Source organism: Tenrec ecaudatus, chromosome 18, assembly GCF_050624435.1.
Source record: "Tenrec ecaudatus isolate mTenEca1 chromosome 18, mTenEca1.hap1, whole genome shotgun sequence".
NCBI classification, from domain to species: Eukaryota; Metazoa; Chordata; class Mammalia; order Afrosoricida; family Tenrecidae; genus Tenrec; species Tenrec ecaudatus.
This window is the reverse complement of record NC_134547.1, coordinates 1,743,826-1,761,234: the sequence shown is the minus strand read 5'-3', so window position 1 is coordinate 1,761,234 and position 17,409 is coordinate 1,743,826. Positions and strand designations below refer to the sequence as shown.

Below are 17,409 nucleotides of genomic sequence, written 5' to 3'. Positions count from 1 at the left end.
TTTGGTCTCTCTATTCCCATTCCTGTGCCGGGTTCCCTGTGTTGTGAGTTTTATCTCTTGCCTGTACCTATGGACATGCTCCCATATTCTAGTCTAGATTGGGAGGTGGCTCTGAGGTCCTGATAGCAGGGGGTGAGGAGGCCTCCAGGGGACAGAGGTGTGCGCTCTGCTGCTCCCTGATCGACTCACTCCCTCCCAGTTCAGGTTTCTTTCTTTCTTCCCTAACCACCACCTCTCCCTCCCAAACAACATCAACAACAACAAAAACTAATGGAATTTGAAGAGTACACTGCTATATTTTACTCAACTGTTGGGCCTGCATTCCATTGTCTTTGCCTCCAGGTTAGCAAGTGAGCACCTCGTCAGCTGTGCCACTAGGCTTCCTGGGTAGACAATAGTCAGCCTGTACTTCACTCATCTCCATTTATCATTCATCCCATCCTCATCCTCCGCATTTATCTCCCACCATTGCCTCAGGAGAATTCAATTCTCTGGATCCCACTTGTCTCCCACAGGAGTGAGGTGTCCCACCAACACTACTACCCTGCTCCAGGAGTCCAGAATCTGGCCTCCATGACGCCACCCCTGAAGAGGGTGGCTTGGGAGAACCACCGTGAGGATGGAAGGTGGGCAGCCTCCTCCCAGGTAGTTCTATTACCAGGAGCTCTGCTGTGTTCTGCTCCGCGAGTCAGAAGCAAGTGGGCTTAATCATTGTCATGGAAACCGCAGCCGGTGTGGGGAGGGGAGCTGACTGTGGAATTGGCCGGAAGCTTCCGAGACTGGAATTTTCCAGGCCTTTGAGGCAGAACGTGTGGGTTGCAAATATACGACACATAATTCTAACTGCAAATAAAATTTAAATCCCAACACGTAAGAATGGCGTCTCTCTGTGCAAACTCACTCCTGGGGAGTCGGCGCTGACTCACAGGGACCCTATAGATAGGCCAAGGTCTGCGTTACTGAGAGCCAGAGCTGTTGATGGGAGTGCAGAATGCCTCACCCATGCCTATCGATGAAGGGAGATACAAGCCTCATAATACTGTTGAGTTAGAGTACACTCTTGTTGTGCAACAGAGATTTGGCGAGTGGGCCTCTGACTCCAGCAGACACATGGCCATGCAGGCCCCCTTGTTGATTGAATGGTGGTGGTGGCGGCGGTGGCGGTGGTGGTGGTGGTGGTGGTGGTGGTGGTGGTGAGGTGCCCTTGAGCTGCTTCCATTCCTAATGACCAAATGTGACAGAGCAAGATGCTGTCCTGCATCGTCCTCACCACGGGTCCTTGCTATGTTGGTGTCCATGGTTGCAGCCACTGTGTCCATCCATCTCTCTGAGGGTCTTCCTGGTTGTTGCTGCCCCTCTACCTTATCAAGCATGATGTCCTTCTCCAGGGACTTGTCTCCCTGACAACGCGCGTCCAAAGTTCATGAGACCAAGTCTCACCATCCTGGCTTCTAAGGAGCATTCTCACTGAACTTATTTAAGGACCGATTTTTTTTTCTGGCAGTCTCTGGGACCTTTGGTATTCAAATGCATCAACTCCTCTGCAATCTTTCTGATTCCCTGCCTACCTTTTAAACACAAATTTTAATTATCTTATTGGGGGCTCATACAACTCTTATCAAAATCCATAATACACTGTGTCAAGCACATTTGCACATTTGTTGTCATCACCATTCTCAAAACAGTTTCTTTCTACCTGAGCCCTTAGTATCAGTTCCTCACTTTTCCCCTCCCTCCCTCACGAACCCTTGATAATTGATAAATTGTTATTTTTCATGTCTTACACTGACTGATGTCTCCCTTCACCCACTTTTCTGTTGTCCGTCCCTCAGGGAGGGGGTTATATGTAGATCCTTGTGATTGCTTCCTCCTTTCTCCCCCCACCTTCCCCATTCTCTCCTTGTATAGATACTCTAATTATTGGTCCTGAGGGGTTTATCTGTCCTGGATTTCCTGTGTTTCCAGCTCTTATCTGTAGCAGTCTACATCCTCTGGTCTAGCCAGATCCTTAAGATAGAAGCGGGGTCATGATAGTGGTGGGGAGGAATCATTGAAGAACTAGAGGACAACTGTGTGTTTCATTGATGCTATGCTGCACCCTGACTGGCTTGTCTCCTCCCTGCGACCCTTCTGTAAGGGGATGTCCAGTTACCTACAGATGGGCTTTGGGTCAAGTCCTCAAGGGCTGCAAGTCCTCTTGGCTTTCCGAAAGCAAGGCGCATCATCTGCGTATCGCAGGTTGTTAAGGAGCCTTCCTCCAATCCTGATTTCGTGATGTTCTTCCTACAGTTCAGCTTCTCAGACTATTTGCTCAACATACAGGCTGAACAAGTGTGGATACAGCCTTGACCCAGAGCTGCCCTGATTTTAAACCATACAGTGCGCCCTTGTTCTGTTCAGAAGACTGCCTCTTGAGCCGCGTGCAGGTTCTGCAGGAGCACAGCGACGTGTTCGGGAACGCCCGCGCCCTGCAGTGCTGCCCATGGCGTTTTAGGATCCGCACAGTCACACGTCTTTGCATGGTCCAGAAAGCACGAGGGGTCATGCTTCCGGCACTCTCTGCCTTCACCCCGGATCCATCTGTCCTCAGTAATGATATCCCTATTATTCCACGCCCTCTTCTGCAGCCAGCTTCAGGGATGGCAGCTCCCCACAGGTGTGTTGCTGCAGTCACTTTTTGAATTGCCAGTCTTCCGTCAGTTTGTCACGCTGTGTTCACCGCTGCCGTGATACGGAGTGCTAGGCCACCAGTGTTTCAAATGCCAGCAGGGTCGCCCAGGCTCATGGGAAGCTCCCAGGTAAAAACCGACTGGGAAGAGGTTCTACCCGGTCCTGTAGGGTCTCTATGAATTGGGATCAACTGAAGGCAGGGAGCTTGGGGTTTTGTTTGGGGGGGAGGGATTAGTGTGAAGAGGGAATGCTTGTCTGATACAGCGTCAGGTTGGAAGGCACTCAAAATCCTACTGGGGAAGAGCTGCCTTTTCCAAGTGGGGTCGACGTTAGTGATGTGGATGGAGTCCAGTTTGGGGGGACCGTCATCCGCTGATGGGTCACGACTCAAAACAAAAAAGAAACTGCAGCGAACACTCAACCGCGATTGGAACGTGGAAGGTCCCAAGTGTGAATCTAAGAAACTCGGAAGTGGCCAGGCGCAAAAGGGAGCATGGCGTACAAAGCTCTCGTGCGCTGCAATGGATTGCTCGTGGTTGTTTTGAGTCGAGGTCTAGGAGCGATGCTTCTTTGGACTCGCCCTCGTTGTGCCTCCTTGGCCCTGTATGATCCCGTTTCATGACCTCCTGTCCTACTTGGGAGCCCTCGCAGCCCCGTGGTTACACGGTGGGTTGTGAGGTGACCAGCTGCACCCCCGCAGCTCTGCAGGACAAGCACTGGGGTTTCTACTCCCCTCAAGTGAAGCCGTCTCGGAAACTCACGGGGCAGCTCCACCCTGCCCTACGGGGTCGAGATGAGTTGGCATCGACTGGATGGCAGCAAGTTTGGTTTGGTTTGGTTTCTCCTACCTCGTCTCTACACGCACACAGACGGCTGACATGTTGGTATTTTGTCCTAGGAGAGAGGGATTTGGGTTTCTTTTACCTCCCACCACATGATCTGGGAGGTGTTTGAATGCTATCTGATGTGGACTTGGGGGCGGGGGCCTAATTTTGGGGAACCTGGGATGATGAGGTGAAGGAGGTGTGTCCACCTTCCTCACCCCTGACCATAATAACTGCCTGTTGATCGCCATGAGAAGTGGCTGCCCTGTGCTCTGGTCCCATCGCCCAGAGCTGGTGACCACAGCAACACCGTGACTGCATTTACATTGTACCCGCACAGGTTCACCGAGACAACGAAGCCGACAGACCACCGTCCGATGAGAGATCACGGTCACGTTCGGTCTCGAATCTAAACGGCGGGCAGGCATGAGCATCACACACACAGGGGTTGACCGTCTTGTTTTTTAAATGTTTTCCCTAATGCTTTAATCAAGTCTTGATAGACACTACCCTTTAAATAAGATCCGTTTGTCTTCTCATTTCGACATGGTTTACCCCCCTCCCCACTGTTTAGGAGGAGTATAATAGATGCCCATGAACCCTTTTGTGTATGATTGTGTGTGTGTGATTTGAAGACTAGATATTCCTGATACCCATGAAGGTGTGTGTGTATGTGTGTGTGTGTGTGTGTGTGTGTGTGTGTGTGTGAGAGAGAGAGAGAGAGAGAGGAGAGAGAGAGAGAGAGAGAGAGAGAGAGAGAGAGAGAGAGAGAGAGAGAGAGAGAGATTTAAAGACTAGATATCCTTCTTATCCGGTTGGGTGTATTTGTCTCTGCCTTAGGTGTCACCTGGTTCAACAGGTGCTCTGGGAAGGCCTCATTACTTTGGAGGGTTCTCAATACAGAGACTCCTTTGGCAAATCCTTCTGGTGTAAGCAAGGCAATTCTGGTGGAAAACAGGTTGCAAACAAACCAATAATGTGCAAGTCTTAGTTTTCCCAAGGTTAAATAGTCCCTCCTTAGGAGAGCTGAAGAAACGGATGTTTCTCGCATCATATCCCTGAATGTTTTTGATCAGGGACTCAAAAGATGGGTTTAGATCGGGGTGGGGGGGCACTGTGAAATGCAATGTCAAATTCTTATTGGAAACCAGGCTCACTGGATGCATCGAGACTCTATTCGGAATCTATTGCTGGAAACAGCTTTTGAACCTTGAACCAAGCCTTGAACTATCCCATGAAACCATCTTAAACTAAACAGTGATTTAGCTCAACAAAGAATGTTTGTCTTGAATATTGCACCTGAATGAAGAATAGAAACCACAAGGGAATGGTTCCCATGCTTCATCCGGGTGAAGCAAAGGAACCATTGATGATACAGGACCAGGCAGTGTTTCGTTCTGTTGTAGGTAAGGTTGCACTGGGTTGGCCCCGACTCTGTGGAACTAAAGAGCAACAACAACGAAGAATGGCCCATACAAAATTGAAAGGACAACAGTGACAAGGACAGATGGACATTTCAGGGCCAGAGAAGGCAAACTAAACCCCAAACATCGAGAAACCAAGCTCATTGCCACCACGGCTAAGCCGACTCACTATATAGGACAGCGTGGAGTTGCCCTGCTGGGTTTCCCAAGACTCTTGAGTGGAGCAGGAAGCTCCCTCTTTCTCTCCTGTGGAGCGGCTGATGGTTTTGAACGATTCTAACCATCCAGTCAGTTACGACCCACAGAGACCTTATGTACAGCAGAGCCAGACACTGCCCAGTCCTGTCCGTCCTCACAACCGTTTTTGTGTTTGAAGCCAGGGAGGCAGCCCTGGTGTTCACCTGTTTTGTTAAAGGGCCTCCCTTCCTCTTTTACACTGGCCACATGTTCAAGCGCTGGGCCGCTAACCATGAGGTCAGCAGTTCGAAATCGCCAGCAGGAGGAAGATGGAACATTCTACTTACTCCCCTAAAGAGTTACCATCTCAGAAACTCACGGGGCCGGAGGGGGGTGAGGGCGGGGGGGGGGGTGGAGGCAGTTCTACTCTGTCCTGTAGGGTCGCCGTGAGTCAGCATCGACTTGATGGCAGCACGTTTGGGTTTGTTTTTGTTTTGTTTTTTGGTTTTAGCTTACATTCTCTGTCCATTCCCATTTTTTTTTCATCTATGGTTTAGGGACTGCTACCTTGCGATCACTTCCAGGTAATCCTCCAGGAGGGAGCAATGGTCAAGACATGCATGAACTAGTGGAAAGGGGGACAGCACTGATTCAGGGTTCAAAGGTTTCCACTTTACCAGGTAAGATGTCCTTCTCCAGGGACTGGTCCCTCCTGACAACGTGTCCAGAGTACATGGGACAGACTCCCCTCCTCCTCGCCTCTAAGATGCATCCTGGACCTTACACTGAGTGGCAGTAAAATAGAAAAGGCAGAGGCAGTGGGGCTGTTTGAAGAGCCCTCAGGGCCACAGGAGCGGTGGCAGCGGTGTCTCTCACTGTCTCTTTCAGGACGGAGGCTGGGCCGGCTCTCTGACTTGTTGCTAGTTACTCGCCAGCTCCTAGTACTGAACATCCAGCAACCAGTGGGGGCTGGGTCATAGTTTTTAAGCCATTGAATTAGCAGCACAGAAGCATGAATGGTGGAATAGATCGGGGAGGTTCCACACACACTTGCAGGATGTTTGTGTGCCAAGACCCAAAGGAACCTGTTTGGGTTTGTTTTTTAAATTGCGCTTTTTTTTTTTTTCATACTCACCATGGGGTGGGGGTGGGGGGCTGCCTACTGAGCCCTTCCCCATCCAGCCAGGCCTCACCCCACCCCCAGCCAGCCCATATGGTATGCTGCTACTCTTTCTGCCCAGCCTGGTCCCTCAAGAGCTCTCATCCCAAGTCTCTGCCAAAGGCAGTGGGCTCAGACCGTCACCATGGAAACCACTGCTGGGTGGAGGGGATGGAGAGGGAACTGCGCAGCCCTGTATTCCAGGCTCTACCGTGATGTGCTGGGCTATGCATTGGTCCTGCCAGCTGAAGGGCTGCAGGTTCGAACCCACCACCTGCTCCACAGGAGAGAGACAAGGTTGTCTGCTTCCCTAAAGACCGACAGCTTGGAGACCCTCGTTTTCCTGAAGGTTAGAGGGTCGCTTCCCTAGGAGAGCAGAGGGCCATTCTGTCTTGTCAAACTTGATGCTCCCCGCTGTCTAGCGGATGGGTGGCCAGTCCGGCTGCTCACCACAAGGTCAGCAGTTCAAACACCGGCCTGGCTCCATGGGAGAAAGAGGCGGCTTTCTGCACCCATCCACAGTTGCAGTTTCGGAGACTCACAGCGGGGGGGGGGTAGTTCTACTCTGTCTTGTAGGGTTGTTAGCGCGCTGTCCTTCCCAGAGAGCCCCAGTGGTTGCAATCTGCTCCGACAGAAGTGGGCAGGTGAAACCAGGAGCCTGGTAGTGCAGTGGGTTAAGTGCTGGTCTGCTGGAGGAAATAAGGACCGTCTCCAGGAGAGAGCTTGACAGGGGCATTGTGCTTTCTTCGCAGGCGCTTTCTTACTCGGGAAACGAAACACTCACTTCCTTCTTTTTTAAATCATTTCACTGGGGGCTCATACAGCTCTTATCACAATCCATCCATCCATCACGTCAAGCACATTTGTACCTAGGTTGCCATCATCCTTCTCAAAACATTTTCTTTCTAATTGAGCGCTGGGCATCATCTTCTCAATTTCCTCCCTCCCTCATGAACCCTTGATAATTTATAAGTGATTGCTATTTTTTCATGTCTTACACTGACCGCTGTCTCCCTTCACCCACTTTTCTGTTGTCCATCCCCCAGGGAGAGGGTTATATGTCGATTATTGTGACTGGTTTCCCCTTTCTCTCCCCCACCCCCACCTTCCCCTTCCTCTCCTGCTATTGCTACTCTCATTATTGGTCCTGAGGGGTTTATCTGCTCTGGATTCCCTGTGTTTCCAGCTCTTATCTGTTCCTGTGTACATCCTCTGGTCTAGCTAGGTTTGTAAGGTAGATTTAGGGTCATGGTAATGGGGAGAGGGCATTAAAGAATTAGAGGAAAGTTGTATGTTTCATTGGTGCTATACTGCACCCTGACTGGCTTGTCTCTCTCTGGTGACCCTTCTGTGAGGGAATGTCCAACTCTCTACAGATGGGCTTTGGGTCTCCACTCCACTTCCCCATAATGCACATTGATATGATTTTTTTTTCCTGGGTCTGTGATGCCTGATACCTGATCCCATTGACACCTCGTGATCACACAGGCTGGTGTGCTTCTTCCATGTGGGCTTTGTTGCTTCTTAGCTGGTTAGCCGCTTGTTTATCTTTAAGCTTTTAAGACCCCAAACAGTATATCTTTTGATAGCTGGGCATCATCAGCTTTCGTCTCCATGAAATACTCACTGTAAGAAATCCCTAGCAACAAGGAACCTACCAGTAACTTTCCTCTCACTCCATCCTTTCTTTCCTGGTAGGACCCCCAACCCTGTGACCAAACCCCACTGCTGCCCAGGATATTCTGGCTCCTAGCCTCCCCGGAGAGGTGTTCCCAAGGCCACAAGTCTTTGCGCGAACAGACAGCCTCATCTTCTTCCTCCCTTGAAGCAGCTTGTGGGTTTGAACCACTGACCTTGTCATTATCAGCCCAGTGCTTACCTGACAGCGCCACCAGGGCTCCCAGCTGGGCTTTCTGAATCTGAACTCAAAAGGCATCACTTGGTGAAGGACCAGAGACCCTCTTTCGGGCTACTGCCCATTGGTCTCCATAAAAGGGGATGGGCAGGGTTCAATCAGCCCCTGGTTGGTCCTCTACGCAGGCATGTCTCACGCAGAGATAATGCTCGTTGCAGAACGCACCCTCCCGCCCCACCTCACCCCACGCTCTGCTGGCAATAGAACGAGTGCTATAGTAAAGGGACCCACACGGGAAGTTATGTTGACACCACCCTGCCCTGTATTGCTTTAATTAGATTGACACCACCCTGCCGCCTATTAAAAGGAGCCCTGGCGACATACTGAGTTCCAAACGGGGCTGCTGGCCATACAGTCAGCAATCGATACCACCAGCTGTGCCCACAAGAGAAAGACGAGGCTTTCTGTTCCCAGAAAGATGGGCAGTCTCAGAAACCCGCCGAGGCAGCTCTTCTCTGCCCTGATCGACGTGGCAGCTGCGAGTCTGGTTTTGAGCTCTGGTGGGCTACTAAGGGAGCGTGAGTGGGAAGGAGACCCGGCGGTGGAGTGGGCTGCTAGCCATGGAGTCAGCAAGTCAAACCCACCGGCTGCGGCAGGAGAGAAAGACGAGGCTTTCTGTTCCCACGGGGAGTTGCGGTCAGTGCTGAGATCTGGCCGCTTCTTGCCGGTGGGGAGACCCAATACCTCATTGGGGGGTGAGTTTGAAGAACTGGTTGTTGATGGCACTTTGCAGCACGGTTTCCCTCGAAGGTGGGTGGCTGGGCAGCTGCCCGGTGTGGACATGACCAATTTACATTTCTGACCTCTTGTGTTTTTCCATGCTTGGCTGCAGCTGTGCCCACATGTCCTACAAATCCATAATTCAGCCCTCTCCGGGAGAGGTCTAGTCGTCACCCTATTCAACTCCAGAACATGCTCTCCTTCCTGGTGCTCATTGTGATTCATGTCGTTTTTATGGTTTGCTAATCGTGTCTCCTGACCCTCGTCCAACGTTCCCCTGCACGCCGGCGGCGTCTAAGCCCCAGGGGTGACGTTCCTTCCACCCACAGGAAGCAAAGTGGAAGGAACTTTGCTGTCCCGTTGATGTACTCATGTCTTAACACGGGTGATGCTTCTGATGGAACGCAGCCTTTGTCTCCCCTGGCGTGTGTGACTTCAGTCAACAAGCACAGAACGTAAAGAGAAGACGTGCCGAAGCCCCGGAGGGGGACACGCTGTCATTCGTTTCAGCGTTGCGTGACACCCCAAGTTCCCACGCGAGAGGATGAGTCAGCTGTGCAACTGCCGAAGGCATTCATGGAGCTCTAAGCATTGTCAGAAGCACGGCTGTCCGTTCAGCAGAATCGGAGAGTGGTTTTTTCCAGAGATTAATAGAGTCTGTTCAAAGAGAAACTGCTTGTTTCTCATCTATCAAACACAACGGCCGGTGTCTAATTGGCCTGCCTTTAAAGGAGTATAATCTTCCTCATGCACTGAAAAGATAGCGGAGGATAAATCATACCCCGCCCAGGAGGCGCGGATGAAAGCAAAGCATCAAAAAGATAAAGGGAGGACATGGATCACGGGACAATATGGGAATATCTTAAATAAGAGGGTGCTTTTTTTTGGGAGGGGGGCCTTTAAAACATTTTTATTTTTTTTCCTTCACGTGCTAAAACTCTTTCTTATAAGATGATCTAGTTCGGTGTGCCTCTTCTCTTGTTCTTATGTGTTACATTGTTAAATCACTGTATCTCTTTTTTTCCCTCTACTTAAAACGGTCATTAGGGCAGCTGGCCAGTCGTTAGATTATGTGAATCCCAACCCTGCTTGCAGTATCGGAAAGCGCCGGGCGGTTCTACCCTGTCCTCCAGGATCACGATGCATCAGAATTGCCTCCATGGTGGTGAGCTTGGTTCTTGGTGTGTGAAGAAAAACACCTGAGCTCAGAGAACCCATCACAATGATCTACATAGAACCCCCTCAGGGAGACGGACAGCAGAAAAGTGGGTGAAGGGAGCCAGCGGTCAGTGTAAGACATGGAAAAAATAATCATGTTTAAATTTTCAAGGGTTCATAAGGGAGAGGGGGGCGGATTGAGCTGAAACCAAGGACTCAAGCAGAAAGAAAATGTTTTGGAAATGATGATGGCAACCTATGTACAAATGTGCTTGACCCAATGGATGGATGGATGGATGGATGGATGGATGGATGGATGGATGGATGGATGGATGCATGGATGCATGGATGCATGGATGCATGGATTGTGATGAGAGTAGTAAATCAAGAAAATGATTTAAAAAGAATCCGAGCTATGAAGAGACTGACCCAAACGTGACATGGAGGCAAAGGGGGCTCGTGCGGTTGGAGGATGGTGCCCGCCCAGGCGAGGCTGCCACACGACCTTCACCTTGTGAGAGAGACATTGTCTGCAAAGCCTGCATTTCTCTCCATTCTCCTCATTGTCTCTAGTTTCATGGAGACTTTTGGGGTTTTATTTTAGTTTGTTAATCAAAATGGATACAGGGTAGAGGTTCAAAATAAACCTAATGCTCACATTTCCCAGAGGGCTGATTGCTTTGAGCAGGTCAGAAAACAGCCACCAGGTAGCTACTGGCCAGAGGCACTGCCGAGCCCTTAGAAGGCCTCAGCTCCAGACTGAGGTGTGACCCGTACGGAGTTCCAGGACTCCAGGCATAATGAAAACAGCAATGCATCCAAAAATAGTCCCTGGAAAGTTTCCAGATGGATTCGTTCTGCCCATTCGTTTTCAGGGTTGTTTTTTTTTTTAAAAAAGGTGTAATGCATTCTTTAAAAATAAACCCTCAGTAGGTTTAATATCGGTTCATTCTGTTTGTTAAAAAGTGGTTCCGGAATTTTTTTCACAAGTTTTATTGGCACTTAATTCCCAGACCATGGAATTCAACAGTTTGGTCACATCCAGAGTTGCTGTACAGTCATCCCCACAGTTTTAGAACATTTTCTTCATTTTGGCACTCATTGTTCCTCTAACCTCTCCTGCCAAACCCTAAGCCAAACCCAAACCACTCACTGCCAGCAAGTCAAGCCCACCAAGCAGCGGGCAGTTTCGAACTGCTGGCCTTGCGCATTGTACCGCCCAACACGTAACCGCTACCCAGGAACCACGACTCCAGTTATCGTCTCTGTAGATTTCCCCATCCTGGATTTCTTATACTAAAAACAAAACATCTAACAATACAAACAAAGTGAAACAGAGGGGGGAAAAACCTTAATTGGAAAGAAAGCAGGAAAAAAAACTAGAACAAATTTAAAATGGGTCAAAAGGAAGATCAAGTGCTTGGATGCTAAATTCTGACCTAAGGGCATCTGCAGGAGTGCCCTTTCCAGTGCTCTCTGCGTGCCCAGCTTTCCATCACTGGTGGAGTTTGCCTTTGAGGCTGTCTGTCCTATGGCCAGTGGGTAGTGTCTGTCGGCAGAGCTTACCTGGTGCGATGGTGCCGCACAGGCTTCACCTGGGATTCTAGACCATGTCGGAGTAGGCAGAAAGGCCTGGTGGTCAGTTCCCAAAGAACCAGCGCATGAAAACCCTGTGATCACAATGGCACCACCCTCTTGTTGGGCCTCTGCAGCACGAAGTGGCGAGGGGAGGGGTGGCTGGCGCCGTGACCGGTGGCCACAAGGACAGTTGCTGCTTTTCTCACCAGCAATGGGCTCGAACGTGGCCACCCTTGTGAGGATGGCGCAGAACCGGGTGGTGTTTCGTCCTGCTGCACATCCGGTCACTGTGAGTCTGCATCACCTATCTGGCACCTGGCAAAACACCACCAATGTGTGCTTCGGGTCAGATCAACCCACAGAGACCCCATGCAGCAGAGGGGAGCTGCGCCACGGGGTGCGCACACGGGGTGCGCAAGGTTGCAACAAAACAACAAGAGCAAACTTGTAGTGATTTGGGTGAACGTTTGCAGAGCGAATTGACTTCCACGCAACCATTCATAGACATGTTGCTCCCTGATGCTGATTGAAGTCCCTGCCATCGCTTCCTCTCTATGGGGCCTGTTTCCCCTTCCCCTCCTTTCCTCTCCCTGCCTGCCTGAAAGCTTGATCTATCCCTGGGCACATGCCGCCCTCTGGGTCTTGTCTGGTTGACTGTGTATGGATCGAATATCTCCCTGATGTTGCTGCTCCCTTCACAGGCCTGCCTATAAGCTGAGTCACTGGAAGGGTTTGCTTAAAATTTTTTTTTAATTTAGTGATTTTATTGTGAGCTCTCCCAGATATAAAAATCCAGAATTCAATTCGATCAAGCATAACTGTACAGTTGCTGCCACCATCCTTTTCCAAAACATTTTCTTTCTTCTTGAACTTTTTGATATCAGCTCCCTTTTATCCCATTCCTGCCACCACCCTACTCCCCAGGGACCCTTATTATTATATATTATTATTTTTTAATTTTAACTTTTGCTGTATCTCACACCATCCAATGTATCCATTGAGGAGAGTAGATTGCCAGAACTTTCTTCCTGCTGAGTGGCTGATGGATTTCGAACTGTCAACCTTGTGGCAGCCTGGCACTTTGAGAGCACTGTGTCAACCTGGCCCCTTCAACAGCTCTTACTAGTCTTTCATCTTGTGCTTGTTTATTTCAGCAGCATTGGGGGAAAATGGAATTTCTCACCCTGGGATTATAAAAGCATTCCTCTGCATCTTATTTAGTTTGTCACCAATATTTTCTTTCCTGCGCTGGACCCAGAAAAGAAGCTGCTCTCTGTTCCAGACATTGGCCCCCAACCCCCTTCCTCTCTGCACCCAGAAACTGTGGTCCTCCATGGAGAAGACTCCTTATCCCCATGGTTTGGGGGCAGGAGTGCATGGGTGAAGGCCACATTTGAAAGGCAGGTTCCGCTGGAAGACACGTGTCTAGTTGCTAGCTTGTGGCCACCAGAAGGAAGTAGCTCAGATGTTGCCACCAAGCTCAGGCATCAGAATGCATCTTCATGCAGAGAATGGCTGGGGACTCTCTCCGGATGCATTAGCTAAGCACCCAGCTGGGGTCCACACAACACAGACGTGGCCTCTTTAGCAGGAAGCAGCTGAATTTCTTGGAAACAGCACAACACCGGCCTCTGCTCTGAAGACAGGCACTTCCAAACATGGACATACTTGGCAGCGAATAACTCCTAAAGAGATTACACGTTCCTTAGTGACACAATGGAAAGGTTAGCTGTTTAAACCCACTGAGAGCCTTCATGGGAGAAAGATGTGCTCCCATAAAGGCGGGTGCTGTTTTAGGGTACCAGAGAGCTGATTCTGATTCATAGTGACCTGAGCCCGTGTGATATAGAACCACCCCATGGAGTTTTCTTTCTTTCTTTTTTGGCTATTATTCAGAAACATTTATTTATTTAACAGTTTTATTAGGACTTCATCCACAGGACACACAATTCAGTAATTCCCTCAAATCAAGCAAAGTGGTATCATCATCCCCACATTTCTTTCCTAAGCCATATTCTTCTTCCTTGTACTCATTGTTGTGCACGGAATAATTTTTTCCTAATTGTGGCCAAAAAAATAACACAACAAACATTCTTCGATTCTGCGACTTCTGCATGCATGACTCGGTGCCATTGATTACACTCTCGTGGTGTACACCCACGATAGGTGTCCTTTTCCAAATCATTCCACCACCATTAACCTACACTCCGCAGGAGCTTTCCTTGTCCGACCAGTAGAGAGGGACTCCGGAGAAGAAAATTGGCAAAAGTGGAGCCAGAGAGCTGAGCAGCTGACATCGGAAATGTTTGAAGCACATCTTCAAAAGGCATTGTTGCTAAATAAATTAGAATCCAAGAAGCACACAAAAAAAGGAGTATGAAAATTCTGAATGCGCTTCAACTCAATCAAGGGGCAGGAATAAAAGATAAAAATTTTAAAAATCATCGGGGAAAAGACAAACCTCTTAGGTATCGCTAATAGATTTTCGATCTGAAGAGCAAAGTTCACAAAGAGGCTGAGGAATTGAGTTCTTCTCCAACTTTGTCACATGAGGGAGGATGCTTCAATAGACTGGAAGATGAGGTTCATCGAATTCTTATTAAAGAAAGGGACCGCTAGCAGAATATAATGGAACAGATAATTGTGCAACTCGGGAACATAACCGGGAAGTGGTGCTGAAAGACGGGAGAATTGAAGGACTAATGTTGGAACTTGAAAGGGAAGATGCTGAGACCCAGAGGCTGAAAAGCGCGCTCGCTCAATGGGAAGCAAAGTAGAAGGCAGTAAAGGCAAGGAACGCAGTTACTGAAATGGCTTCAGGAGGGGAATGAAAGCTAAAGCAGAACTACTTCTCCAAGTTGATGAATTGCAGAGGTCAAGGATGAACTAAGCATATGGGTCCCTTCGCTTCGTGCTGCATTAGTACCGGAGAGATCTAAAGTGAAAGCATTAGGAGCAGAATTAGCCAAATATCAGGGCAGCAGAAAAGCAAAAAGAAGCTCTGGACCGGCCAGGGTAGAGGATGGCATTAGTCTTGGAGGTCAATACACAATGAAAAACGTCCAGGGTTTTAGAAAAATGTCCATCTTTAATGGTGTGCAGCTGCTGAATGATGCAGTCTTGGTTGAAGGAATGAAAAACAACCAGGTCGCCAGCAGTCTATACTTTAATGTCCTTTGGGCTTAAAATGAGAAGAAGAATTTCAGAAGAATTCGGTGATGAATGTCTACTATCCATACTTCGTATCACTTTAGTTTTTCATCCATTAATAAGATTTACTCTTCCACTGAAACAAAACAACAAACCTTTGGGAACTTGAAAGTCTAACACACATTCAGTGTGGAACATGGGTGGAGTTCAGGAGGGAGGCCCGGAGTTGAGGAAAGGATGTGGGAGAGGAGCCTCGGAGAGAAAATTTCTCAGTGAGTGTGAAGAAAGAGGAAGAGCCAAGAGCTTTGAGTAAAGTTTCCAAGAATTCAACATGAGCACTTTTCCTACTCAAGAGGGACGTGTGATCGGGGAAATGCTATCCAACCCAAAGTTGCCACTCGACAGCAGACAGTCGTGCTTCTTAAGGGGCCCGTGATGCAACTGAGGAAACTTGCAAAAGTGCAGGTCTGACTCAGTAGGCCAGGGGTGGGACCTGAGGCTCTGAAAGTCTCCAGAGCTTTGGGGCAATGCTCATGCCGCTGGTTGACCAGCCACAGTTGAGCACCAAGAGTGATGGCCAACCAGTCTCAGGATGTTGTTATCTGGACAAGAATCATCTGGGAGCCTCTGGGGTCAGAACTCGATAGTACCCAGCTACCACTATGGATCATTCACATCAGGCCCACAGTAGACAGATCCTGATGATTGTTGTCCGGTGCCGGTGAGTCCATTCCAGCTCATCCTCACCCCGTGTACAGCAGAACGGAACACGACCCAGACCTTCTCACCATGATTCTCATGTCTGAGCCCATCGCTGCAGCCCCTGTGTCAATGCATCTGGCTGAGGCTCTACCCCCCTTCTCACTGACCCTCTGCTTTACCGAGCCTGATGTCTTTCTGTAGAAATTGGTCCTCCTGACAACATCTCCAAAGTAGGGGAGACATCGTCTTGCCATCCTTGCCACTAAGGCTACTGCCAGTTTTACTTCTTCCAAGACAGCGCGGTTTGTCTTTTTGGCAGTCCACGGTCCTTTCGATATTCCTTTCCAGCACAAAATCCAAGCACATCCATTCTGCTGTGGTTTTCCCCATCCGTGTCCAACTTCCACATGCTTATGATGTCCTTTCCCAGGGGTGGGTCTCTCCTGAACACATGTCCAAACTACATGAGCCTAAGTCTTGCCACCCTAACCTTTAAGGAGTACTCTGATTGTACCTCTTCCAACACAGATTGGGGGGTCCTTTTAGCAGCCCGCAGGTCCTCTCCAGCACTGTAATTCAAATGCACTGATTCTTCATCGTCCTTATCCAATGTCCCACTTTCACAGGCGTGTAAGTCAATGGAAAACACCGTGGCTTGGATCAGGTGCACCTTCGTAACGCAGTTGTTCTTCACTCTAAAGAGGTCTCGTGCAGCAGATTTACCTAATGCGGTGCAGCTTTTGATTTCTTGACTTCTGTTTCCATGAACATTGACTGCAGATCCAAGCAAGGCAACGTCCTTGGCAGCTTCACCTTATCTCCACTTTTCATGGTCTTGTCCATTGGGCCAGTTATGGGGCATGTGGTCTTCATTAAATTGAGCTGTAACACATCCTGAGGGCTACAGTCCGCCTTGGTCTTGATCAGCAAGGGCTTCACGTTCTCCTCACTTTGAGGCGGCAAGGCTGTGTCATCTGCACATCACAGGTCGTTCACAGGCCTTTTCTTCAATCCTGATGCCACACTCTTCTTCATGGACTCCAGCTTCTCCGATGATTCGCTCGGTGTACAGATTGAACATGTAGACTACAGGTTTTTGAATGAACGAGTCGAATGCAGTCTTTTGAGGGATAAGGAGACTCAATAGTAGTGAAACAGTAAGAGTGGAGACAGTGAGAACGTTGACACGTCGCGATGTATACAACATGACACAGGCCATGTTCGACTTTAGGCTACCTTAATGGTACCTGTGTGAGGGTTGGGATGGAGGCCAACCTGTCAATCAGGGGGTAGCCTGGGGATGCCTTCTTGGGGGGATGAGGGTGTCCTTTTTTATAAGAAAGCCAGTGCATACTTCTCTCTCTGGCACATCACTTTCTTGCTCAGACTTCATGGGGACTCTGTCTGTCTCGAGGGGCTGTCCCATGTGGGCCTCTGACCTGGAGAGCTGCCATGTTCCATGGACCTTGGATCCACATGACTATGCATCCACCACTCTGTGATCTCCTCGCTTTTCCGCCTCTCTTTTCTGCAGCATCAGCCAGCAGCTATGTGAGTCTGAAGAGGGCTCTGACTAGCACATGACCCGTGGACTTGAGCGAGGCTGGGCTAGGATGTCTCCTTGACAGAAATGGCCTCTTGGTATAAAGTTCCTTCTCATACACATATGGCTATCACTGGTTTTGTGTATCTAGACAACCCAACACAAGGAACCGATGCCACTGGATGGCTTGTGTAGATATTGTGACCAAGTGTGTGTTTATCTGTGCCTATTGTCAAACCCAAGACTGCAGCGTTCAGTATGGTTTGCAACTCAGTGTAAAGAAAAATAAAATCCTCACTGTCAGAGCAAGACACACCATCCTGATAACTGGAGAAGAGAGCAAAGCTGTCAGGACTTTGTTTTACTTGGCTCCACCACCAGAGCTCACA

General features: G+C 49.3%; 1 pseudogene; it reads left to right on the top strand.

The window, feature by feature from the left end:
* The window catches only part of LOC142432569 (G kinase-anchoring protein 1-like), an 81,325-nt pseudogene extending 64,293 nt beyond the window's left edge, over positions 1–17,032 (top strand).
* Positions 17,033–17,409: the final 377 nt, after the last annotated feature.